Genomic DNA, 11,721 nt, shown 5'->3' with positions numbered 1-11,721 from the left:
CAGCATTGCCAATTTGCATGCCAGCTTGACCCACATGGATTGAGATGCACTGACGTATGATTGCAGCAGGTAGTAAATAAAGGAAGACTTTCAGTGCCCGGGCTCCTGCAGACACGCTATGGGTCTGAGCTGCACCGCCAGAAACCCCGAGGATATAATGAATGCTGCCAATCCAATGGATGAATTCAGAGCTAAAGGAACATTCAATAATTCTAAAAGGTTGGCAATTCAAAATATTCATAGTACACGCTAGTGTAACTGTTACGTTGACTGCAATTGACAAAATTAAAACTCAGTTTATTTTTATGGCCTTAAAAGATTGTTGCTTTATATGGATATGAAATTGATTCCAAGAACTGAGATACTGACTTCTCTACATTTAAAAGGGAGGGTACACAACAGAGATGTCCCCAGTCTCTTCTGGTATTTAAGCCCTATTCAGTAAAACACTTGACAAAGCAATCTCTGGGAATGTACATCAAAAAAGTAAATATGAGACATTTTTAATGCAGATGTTTGATTATTAATTTCTAGACCAGTTAGAGGTGATATAACAGGTTTTGGCCCTTTTGGTTATAGATCTGAAGATCTAATAACACATTCGTGATGTGTATGCCAATTGGCAACTTCACCGGTGGTTTAGAAAACATTGGATATTTAGACGTATTGATTTATCAGGATAAAATTCAAAAGGTTAGGCTGAATTTGACTGTATTGCTTGCTGAAATATCTCCTAATTTTAAAAGGTGAGCACTTCTCAAGTTAACTATTTGGGGAAAGATCAATGCGCTTAAGATGAATGCTTTACTATGGATATTGCATGTTTTCCAAACTAGGTCCATTTTCAGAAACATATTGCTATATTTAGGAAACGTATACATGGGTTTTTCTCAACAGGATGCAACTGAATAGATTTAATTTTCTAGGTTAGTGCCATGAAGCAGGTCTCCTCATTCATATGAATAGCTGTCAAATATGTTTCAATATTTGGGCACCTGGCTATTTGTTGTATTGAGAATCTAATTTATTTATTTATCGTGTCATCAGCAACCATTGTATTACAATTCTAACAGAGCAAAACAAACACAGCGATTAAAAAGAAAAAAAGAAGAAGAAAAAAGAAAAAAAGAAAGAAAAAAAACCACACAGATTTTGCAAATTTGGTATTTGGTTAAATGTCCTTTGACCAGTATCTGGCCACTTGGAGTGCCTCTGGGGTTGCTGCAAGAAGGTCCTCCATCGTGCATGTGGCAGGGCTCAGGGTGCATTGCAGCAGGTGGTCAGTGGTTTGTTCTTCTCCGCACTCGCATACCAAGGATTCCACCCTGTAGCCCCATTTCTTAAGATTGGCTCTGCATCTCGTGGTGCCAGAACGCAGTCTGTTCAGCGCCTTCCAAATCGCCCAGTCTTCTGAATGCCCAGGGGGGAGTCTCTCATCTGGTATCACCCATGAATTGAGGTGCTGGGTTTGGGCCTGCCACCCTTGGACTCTCGCTTGCTGGGGTGTTCCAGCGAGTGTCTCTGTAGATCTAAGAAAACTATGTCTTGATTTAAGTCGTCGACGTGCTGGCCGACACCCAAACAGGGGATGAGCCGGAGATGTCTCTGCCCTGGTCCCCTCACTACCGGCTGCTACTTCCCGGCGGATGTCAGGCAGTGCAATACCGGCCAAGCAGTGCAATTTCTCCAGTGGTGTGGGTCGCAGACACCCCGTGATAATGCGGCATGTCTCATCAAGAGCCACATCTACTGTCTTAGTGTGGTGAGATGTGTTCCACACTGGGCATGCATACTCAGCAGCAGAGTAGCATAGCGCAAGGGCAGATGTCTTCACTGTGTCTGGTTGTGATCCCCAGGTTGTGCCAGTCAGCTTTCGTATGATGTTGTTTCTAGCACCCACTTTTTGTTTGATGTTCAGGCAGTGCTTCTTGTAGGTCAGAGCACAGTCCAAAGTAACTCCCAGGTATTTGGGTGCGCTGCAATGCTCCAGCGGGACTCCCTCCCAGGTAATCTAATTGAAACCTGAATATTATCTGTTAGGAATGTATGAGAAAGAGCAAATCCCAGACACCAACAAGGACAAACTGTTTACCTTTTATGTTACTGTGACTAGAATAATATATGCAAAATATTGGAAAGTAGAAGTCATTCCGACTAAGGAAGAGTGGCTCGATAAGATATTTGAGATAAAAGACATGGATAAACTAACATTTTTGATTAAGAAAAATACCAGCAAAATAATGATATTAAGAGACTGGTCAAGTTTTGAGGAGTACTTAAAGGATGGGAATCACCCAGACTAGTTTTTATTTAAATGGATTCCGATTTATAGAGGAAAAGATCTTCGTAGTTGTCTCCTTGGATACAGTAATGAAAGACTAAATTAAAGAAAGAAGATTGGTAGCCAATAGCTCCCCCCCCCCCTTTGTTAATTATCTTATTCCCCTCCATTTTAGCCTCTAAGAATATCTTTGTTATTTGATGTTTGTTGTTATTGTTGCTTTTTATTTTAGTTTATGTATGGTATAACTTTAATAAAACATTTTTTAAAAGAAAATCTCATTGGTTAAACACTTGGGACTTGTTTTTGAAACAATATGATTTAATTTGTTTTTGAGTGACGTTTATTAAAAACATTTTGAAAGCACTATGGATATATATGAAAGTGTTACTTTTTGTTTAATGTAGCAAAAATAAAGTTTGTTTGGAGAAATAAAAAAATATTTGGGCACCTCCATGGGTAATCTTTAAATCAGCCTATTTGGACTTGTTGAATGGCCTTCATTTCTGTCCTTTTGCGGAAGACAAAAAGAGTGTCTCCTGCAGTTATAGCTCCTTTCATAGCCTAGGCTCTCATGTCAATTACACTTTGATTTATGTGGCCAGGCCAAACTCTACAATATCCTAATATAAAGATAATAAGAGAATCTTCTTTGTGGAAGGAGTAAGCCAATTGTGGATTTATTCCACAATCAATGAATAAGTCAAGCTCAGTGATTCTTTCAAATTCCAATTTTGTAATAATTAATTCATTATATTAAGATGAAAACATCTGTTTGGTGACATGCATTTGTCACAATATTGTGTTTCCAAAATGATTTATATGCCATCAGGTTTTTTAATTTCCTAAAAATCTCTTTGAAACAAGATTATAAAACTCTGAAAAGTGTCTAGATTTGTAAGGAAGTCTAAGTATTATCAAAGAACAAGGAAAAGACGCTATGAAGAAAGGTTACTAAGAACCCCCTCCCCCATATATATAAAACGAGGAAGTGTGATAATTTATACATCCCTTTCCTGGTTTCTTCCTATCTTCTATTGTGAAAGATGGGACAGGAGCCCCAAATTAAATGAATTTGGCTAAAGCTGATTAGGTTTTTTCAGACCACCTTTTGTGGACCTGAGGCGAAGGTTCTTTTCCATAGCAGTGCTATCTGCTTAAACCATCTAGTTCCTTTGGAGGATTGCTGTGATCGTGAGGCTTTGCTGTAGAATAACAGGAAGCGTAGTTAGGAGAAAGGACCAGAGAAAACACTCCTAATTCCTTCTCCAGACTGCATATGGCTTTTGTTTTTTCCCCCTTATAGCTACAGAAGGACTTTTCTTTCCGGTGAGCTGTTGAGACCCTGTGAGAGCAGGAAGGCACACGTACAGTAAGGAAAAATCTGCCCGATCCCTAGAGGCATTGCTTCTTTGAACATCCTCTTGCTTTTGGAAGACACAAGGCTGTGTGCACGGATGGCTGTGAGTGCACATGCAAGTGTTGTGGGCAAAATTATGGGTATCCAGGCAATGACAGAAAAACCCACTTTTTGTTATCTATTGGTATTGATCAAAAATTGACAAAGTTGACTTTGTCTTATCATGACCCTATGAATGAGATAATTCCAAGACCCCTAGTCACTGGCAATAAATTCAGTCCATGGCTACTTTGAGTTAATGAAAACACACATAATGTGGTCTCCTGCTTATCCTACTGCCTTCTGCTTTACTCAGCATTGTTGTCTTTATCCATGAGTCTTGTCATCTCTTGACCTGTCAAAAGTATGACAGCCTCAGATTAATCATCTTGGCTTCAGGGGAAGAGATCAGGCTTGATTTGCTAGACTATTTTGTTTGTCTTTTTAAGCAGTCCATCGTATTCATAGAACTCTCCTCCATCATCACATTTCAGATTAGTTCATTGTCCAGCTTTCACACCCATACACAGAAATCGGAAATTCTGTGGCCTAAATTATACTGATTTTACTATTAATTTATGTATATATATATATATATATATATATATATATATAGAGAGAGAGAGAGAGAGAGAGAGAGAGAGAGAGAGAGTTCCTTCATGGCTGCCTTCCCAACTCTTAGGATGCATCTATACTGTAGAACTAATGTGGTTTGACATCAACTTTAACTGCCATAGCTCAATGCTTTAGCATTTTGGCATTCATGGTTTTACAATGTCTGTAGCCTTCTCTGCCAAACGGCACTGGTGCTTCAACAAATTACAAGCCCCAGGATTCTATACCAGTGAAAGTGGTATCAGACTGCATTAATTCTATGGTATAGATCCAGCCCCAGTCATCTTCTTATTTTCCTGATTGCAGTCTTCATTTTGATTAATGACTGAGCAAACGTATAAGAAATCTTTAACTATTTTAATATCTTTGTTATCTTTCTTAAAATAACATAAATCATCTATGGCCATTACTTTTGTCTTCTTAATATTTCGTTGTAACCCTACTTTAACACTTTCTTACATTAATCAGCAGTTATTCCGATTTTTTTTGCTGTTTTCTGCAAGTTCATAGGTAAAAAGAAAGGAGCATTATCCAGGCTCTGCTTTGGCATGTACCCGAGGATCTTAATGCTAGGTCTCTTCATGCAGATGCTGACCATGGTGTTCTTGAATCATGTGTCCATTCACTCATGCCTGTACATTGTGTAATTTCTCATCATTCAATGAGGCACAGATGAATATGCAAACGGACTCTTTTGAAAGGTGTCACTTCTGAGCAAAAGAAAAGCAAAGTACCGCTATGCTTTCTATGTACCATGCTTTACCTATGAGGACTAATTCCTACATGAAAACCATTTATTGCTATTCCAGTCAATTAAGAGGTAAGGCTTTGTGGTCATTAACCTAAATGACTTGACAGAATACACAAAATGGTTTATAAAGGTAGGATAGACTGCCTCATGCATATGACACCTATATTTTGCTGGTTTATTATACAAACAGAATTAGTGTGGTGTGGCTTCAGATGAGGTGGATTGAAAACACCTAAGCCTCCAAGGAAGTGCACGTCACTTGAACAACTCTGAAATGCAGAGATAATTAGTTACAACTGTAGGAAGTGGTAGCAACACTTCCATATTCACAAACCATACTTTCTCACATTTTCTCACCCACTGTAGGTATGGTCCAGCAATTTTCTTTTGCAGCCTAGCAAAGTACTTGCTTTTTCTCTTATCTATGCTTTGATCACTGAGGAATTGGTGAAGCTGTCACGTATTTATTCTACTAAATTATTGCTTGGTAGGCTGCATTTGACTTGGAATAGGTCACAGATTGTCTACTTTTGACTTCAAAAGGTGGAATCTTTGAGAAACTGCCCAATCTTTCCCCTCCCCCCCTTTTTTTTTACTAATTTAACAAACACTTGAGCATAGTTTGCCATTTTTATTGATTTTATACATGTATGTAAAAAATCCTCACAGATATAAAAGTATATATTTATAAAATCTATATACGAGGGGCATTTATTAAAGATTCCCCTGACTCACTTCTATTTATCACAGGGTGCTGAAACTGCACATGCGTAATGATATAAGTCTCTATAGGTTACATGACAATTTACAACTCAGAACTGATAATGGTCTTGATTTTACAGTTGCTGAAATGGTGTGAGGTTTGATAAAGGACCAACTGGAATACACAGCAAACAAGTTCCTTTACTTGAAAGGGTGCACACCAAAGGAGACATTTGATGAGATGAAAGAGGTTTATGGTCATATGATGTAGTGAAGAACTGGCATCACCAATTCAAATGTGGACAGGCTTAGGTGAAAACAGCTCCAATTCCAGGGCGACCCCACTCTGCTATTGATGAACACCCCATGCAGCAAGTGGAGGTTGCCATTTTTGGAAATCTCCGCGTAACCATTCGCCACCTAGCCCAAAATGTCAAGATTAGTGTGGGGTCCATGGAAAAATAATTCAAGACCATCTTCACATGCATAAAGCATATGCACACTGGGTCTCTCGGCTGCACACACCTTTCTAGAAGCAGGAATGAGCCGAACACTCTCAGGCTCTATTGATGATGTGTCATGGAAACCAGGAGAACTTTTTCAACAGACTGATCACACAGGATGACATCTGGGTCCATCACTATGATCCTGAGACTAAAGTCCAGTTAATGCAATGGAAGCACCATGACTCACCACCTACAAAAAAAGGCACGTGCCCAACTCTCAGCAGACAAGGCCATGCTCACAGTATTTTGGGACCAGCACAGAGTAGTATTGATGGAATTCCTCACAAAGGGTACCATGATCACTGCGGAAATTGCGGGAGACCATCAAAACCAAGAGGCGTAGCATGCTCACCGAAGGTGTCCACCTTCTGCAAGACAATGCACCAGTACATAACTCACATGTTGCCCAAATGGAAGCATGCTCCTGTGACTTGAAATTTTACCACATCCCTTTATTCACTTAACCTCACACCATCGAACTTCCACTTCTTTCCAACAATGAAGTTATTTTTGAAGAGCCATGATTTTTCGGAAGATGAGACTTTGATTTCCAAAGTCACAATGTGGCTTTTGGAGCATCCTGATGACTTCTACAGGCAAGGTGCTTAAAGTTGCTTACAAAGATGGGAGAAGCGTGTATCCCTAGGTAGCACCTATGTAGAGAAGGACTAATAACTGTGCCAAGTTTCATTGCTCTCAACACAGGAAATGGGTCAAGGGAAATCTTTAGTGAATACCCCTCATACAAAGGGGCTTATATTCTATCCTCATCAATATTCATGACACAAAAACCTCTTAGGAGTTCCCTACTCTACTGATGGCCTCATCACACAGGGCTTAAGCCGGTGGCATATGCCAGCTACGCCTTAGGTCATCCACAGAGCCTTCAGGATCCCATCAAATAATGTAAATGAATTTCCAGTGAGGCTCCATGGATGTTCTAGGGAGGAGCTGGCGTATGCCATCACTGCAGCAAAACAGGAGGCTTCCCGTGTTGCCATAGGAAACAGTGAGGGAAAGCTGTGTGGTCAACATGTGTCCCCATGGGATCAGCTTCCTCAGGAGCTGGGTGATGTGAGTTGCTGGGCAGTGGGTTCATGTGATTGTAGCAATACATGTGGGAAGGTCCGGAGTTAGCAGATCCATCTGTAGTGATCAGGAATAGAAAAAATGTCAGCCTTCAGATAGTGATAAAAAACAAGTCCCAGCATTCCACACTATTAAATATTCTAGCTAATGCTACCAGGAGTTTGATCATTCTAATGTAGATAATTAATCAAAATCCGTAAGCTGTAAGAAGAGGAGGGCATTAAAATAAATTTTGTAAGTTTTTAAATAAATTTTAGATTATTATTATTATTATTTATTTATTTGATCATATATCTGGAAGTTAAACATATGGCAAGTGTCACAGCAGTGAATGTGATTCAGACCTCCTGTTCCTTATCCATACATGCATGCAGTCAAACTCTCTCAGCATTAGAGGAAGGGAAAGGCAAAACCCACTCTGAATAAATATTACCAAGAAAACCCTCTAGTAGCCTCACCTTAGGGTTGCCCTAAGTCAAAAACAACACAAACATAAAATGTGAATGTATTGTCGAAGGCTTTCATGGCTGGAATCACTCAGTTCACCTCTGAGGATGCTTGCCATAGATGCAGGCGAAATGTCAGGAGAAATGCCTCTAGAACATGGCCCTATAGCCCGAAAAAACCCACAAGAACTGAATAAAATGTGAAATTGCACTACTTCCCTATATGAGGAGTGCACAGAATTTCTGCCCATTTACAACCCTCCTGTGTCTTCCACAGCTGCTTAATGAGGGAAAGACAGAGTAGCTGCACAGTATCTTTTAACTTGCCCTTCATCAGGATGAACCTCAGATCTCCTCTACCCATAAATGCATGGGTTTGCTGGGATGCTTTATAACATACCTCAGTAACAGCAACACCCCATGAAGCTTTAACAAAACAGATGAGAGCTTGTCAGAGGAGAGACGGGTGTTCTTGTAAACACTTTTGACCATATTTTTGATGACTTTCTCAAACTTAAAATTGTCATGGGAATATCATTTTTAGGACATCCTGAATTTCACAGCATTCAGAATTGAACAGTGATAGTTCTAAAATCTTATTCTGAGGACTGGACTAGATCCTCTACATTTAGTTTTATAGTGATTTAGCATATCAATTAAAAATAATTGAAATTGATTTTTAATTGTGATGTGCACATTGTAATTTAGTTTTACAAATTAAGTCAAGCTCTGTCGAAGGCCCTGTGACTTCTACGTGTGCCTCAATTGAACTTTCACTCCCTTATCTTCAGAAAACAGATGCTTTGGGGTCATAAATCTCTGAAGATTTCAAAGTGAAATTGCTTATAGAATACATTATAAAGTTAGCTGGAGTCGCATAGTTCAGATGCCTTGGATTGTAGTTCTTTGATGAAATCCCACAGATTCAGAATGAGGTTTTTTTTAGATGGGGTGGGGTAACAGTTGGAAGTAGAGAGAGAATTGGTTTGGGAACATTATGCCTTACACCACTATTATCGCATGTCTTAGAAAGAAAGAAAGGATGGAAAGGCTGCACATGTGAATAGTTCTTACTCTCCTCAGAGTTTTATGGCATAGCATGTACTCCTTACAATATGAGAGGATCAGTAGCACTTTCATGCACAGACAGTAGAGGACAGACTATGACACAGAATTAGCTTTATCTATGGAGCCTCCATAGGCACAATGGGTTAAGCACTTGTGCTGGCAGGACTGAAGATCGACAGGTTGGAGGTTCAAATCCAGGGAGAGCACGGATGAGCTCCCTCTGTCAGCTCCAGCTCCCCGTGCGGGGACATGAGAAAAGCCTCCCACAAGGATGATAAAACATCAACGCATCCAGGTATCCCCTGAGCAACGTCCTTGTAGACGGCCAATTCTCTTGCACGAGAAGCAATTTGCAGTTTCTCAAGTCACTCCTGATACACATACACACACACACACAGCTTTATGTATTACATATGATTCATAGTCAATGATCAATAATAATACCCATAACATTTGGAGGGGGAGATTTTTCACACCAAAGAAGACTTAACAACTGCTGAGTTTACAAGGTGAAAGTTTTATTTTTCTTTCAGCTAGGAGACCTAATGCTTAGTTGCTGCTTTTCACTGGATATATTAAAGATAGAAATGGCCAGTGGTACTAATATAATTGTTATTTTCTTCATCCATTTTCAGTCTGATCCCACGCCAACCATGTACACATAGCTGAAGCACTAAAATATACATAATCCAGGGCTTATTTTCTTTATGTTCTTTTGTACTGTCATTCCCCCTTCATTTTTTTAAGATTCAGATTTGACATGTAAGAGGGCACTTATGTCTTTCATTCAGAAATGCCATATATACTAAGTCAACCTCATGTATAAGTTAAAGACAGGTTTTGGTGCCAAAATTATGGATTTTGATCTGGCCTGTGGATAAGTCATTCTGTGGGGAGGGCAAAGTGCCAGAGCTGTGTGGGTCATCCACTACTGGCTGCCACTTCCATTTTCCCATACAGGAATTCAAAAAGACTAGAAGCAGCATCACAGCAGAAAGAGTAGAAGGGGTTTGTACTTTTTTAAAGGTTCGCCCAGGATGGACTGAGCTCTTGCTTTTCATCATTCAGAGTAGACTGATATAGTTCTTTTTTTGATAAGCAAGTACAGTGCTTACATTGAACTATGGAAAAGTCAACTCAGGTTTTTAAAGTCAGTTTTTGACTAAAATTTCTGAACTTATACATGGGTATATATAGAAGTAGATCCCAGAAGCATGGAGATCTTTTAGGTTCCTTTCAGCAAGTATCTTATCACAGCTATGACTTGAGCAACAGAAATTTGAAGAGCAGGTATGCATTGACTTTATATGCTCTCAAAATGAGCTCAATGAAAAAGGGTTCTGAGACATTGATGTTCACTCTGTATGATACTATTTACTTCACGCAGCTGGACGCTGACAGGATATATACAGAGATTGTCACATGTAGAGATGGTTACATGCATACTTCAAATCCTGCCTAGTGTATACCTCAACCCATATTTATTGTGCCATGATCAACCCTTTTTAAACCAGCTTTATAAAGGAGCAGTAACTGTGCGCTGAGTTATTAACTGGGCAAGTTATGAACAATCACATGACTGTTTCAATGTCTGCAGAATGTGTACTTGTGTTCTAAGCACATACCCTTTTGACACTGCTGTCCTACTCCCTGACATGCAAACAGAGATCATTTTAGTTGGAGACCACATTTTTCTTTTGAAACAGGAACCAACAATGTTGGTATGACCAATGATGAAAACCCCACCTGGAAATGCATATTAGAGCCCTGGCATGTATAAACAATGCTTACGATTTGAATGACATTTAGATATGTTGGACAAATCAAGCAATTCTTTCCTATGATTCTCCTTTTTTGAGCTGTGACTGTATAAAACTACAAAAACCAAGAATTGACTCATTGTTGCTTAGCTGATATTTTTCTCAATAGGTATGGAGGGCAGTGCTGAAGTTCATTTCTGTGTAGACCTTTTCTAGAACAGATCTTAGCATTTTTTTCTTCAAAGAAGTTTTTGAGTAGAGTAACATGAGCTGTGACTGTGTCTATTGTACCTACAGAGCAGGCTTGAGCAATTGTGGCCCTTCCAATATTGCTGACCTACAACTTCCATGTTTCCTTGCCATTGCATATACTTCCTTAGGCTGTTGGGTTGTACAATCCAGCCATACCTGGAAAACCACGGTTGCCCATGCTTGCTGTAGGGGCAGTGACACAAAATCAGAACTCATGGTCTGAAATTGAAAGCTGTCATGAGTTACAAGTGGATCATTCTTTCCCTCTTTGGTAAGTAGAATGGCAATAATATTAACTTAAAATCATTAAAGAAGACTGCACCAGGACAGAGATCCTCAGGTGAAGCACCCCCTCTTCTGCAGTTCATGTTGGCAAAATACAAGTAAATTATGCAGGATATGGGAACAACAACATAATGCAATTCTACCTAGTAAATGAAGGCTTATTTGATTTCAGCCCTGTTATCCACTGTTTTCCAGACATTTCCTGGAAACTGCATAAGTCTTTCCTTCTCCTCTCCCCTTCCCCATCACAGTGTTATTTTTTCCCAAGTCACTGTGGTGAGATCAGTGTCAACATGAGATTTTGTGAATGGCAAAACATATTATTGGCCTGAATCCTGTTGGGTAGTCATGAATGTATATCCTGGAGTTGCACACTCGTTACTGTTTTGTATTATTATTTCCTAGTTTTGTATTATTATTTCCTAGTTTTGTATTATTATTTCCTAGTTCCAAGTCTCCTGTCAGTTGGGAAGCAGCTGGCTGATAGCCTCTCTCCTCCTTGTGAGTAATCTCTGGTGAGAGATTATTACTATATTAATTTTTGAATTAACATTCAATTTTTCTCCC

The sequence above is a fragment of the Anolis sagrei genome, chromosome 1 (genome assembly GCF_037176765.1).
Source record: "Anolis sagrei isolate rAnoSag1 chromosome 1, rAnoSag1.mat, whole genome shotgun sequence".
Taxonomy (NCBI): domain Eukaryota; kingdom Metazoa; phylum Chordata; class Lepidosauria; order Squamata; family Dactyloidae; genus Anolis; species Anolis sagrei.
Note: the sequence above shows the minus strand (reverse complement) of the source record.